Genomic DNA, 608 nt, shown 5'->3' with positions numbered 1-608 from the left:
TAATTATTTATTTACTAACACCTCTCTTCACCTCTCTTCATCTAAAAATCCGAACTTACTCTCCTTCACTCTTCTCCTCTTTCTTCTTCTACTAACATAAAGGAATCTCTATACTGTGACATAGAGGATTCCTCTTTCTTTTCTTGTTTTCTTCTCTTTCATATGAGCAGGAACAAGGAAAAAGGCACTCTTGTTGAAATTGATCCAGAACCTGAAAGGACTCCGAAGAGAAAATTAAGAGAAGCTAAGTTACAACAATCTAAAGGTAACCTTTCAGAAATATTAGAACAAGAGAAGGAGATGGCAGCCGAAAATAATAATAATGCAAGGAGAATGCTTGGTGACTTCACAAATCCAACGTCCAAGTTTGATGGAAGAAGCATCTCCATTCCTGCCATTGGAGCCAATAACTTTGAGCTGAAACCTCAGCTAGTTGCCTTGATGCAACAAAACTGCAAGTTTTATGGACTTCCATCTGAAGATCCTTACCAGTTTTTAACTGAGTTCTTGCAGATCTGTGAGACTGTAAAGACGAATGGAGTTGATCCTGAAGTCTACAAACTCATGCTTTTCCCTTTTGCTGTAAGAGACAGAGCTAGAATATGGTT

The sequence above is a fragment of the Arachis duranensis genome, chromosome 9 (assembly GCF_000817695.3).
Source record: "Arachis duranensis cultivar V14167 chromosome 9, aradu.V14167.gnm2.J7QH, whole genome shotgun sequence".
NCBI lineage: Eukaryota > Viridiplantae > Streptophyta > Magnoliopsida > Fabales > Fabaceae > Arachis > Arachis duranensis.
This window is presented reverse-complemented; position numbering follows the sequence as displayed.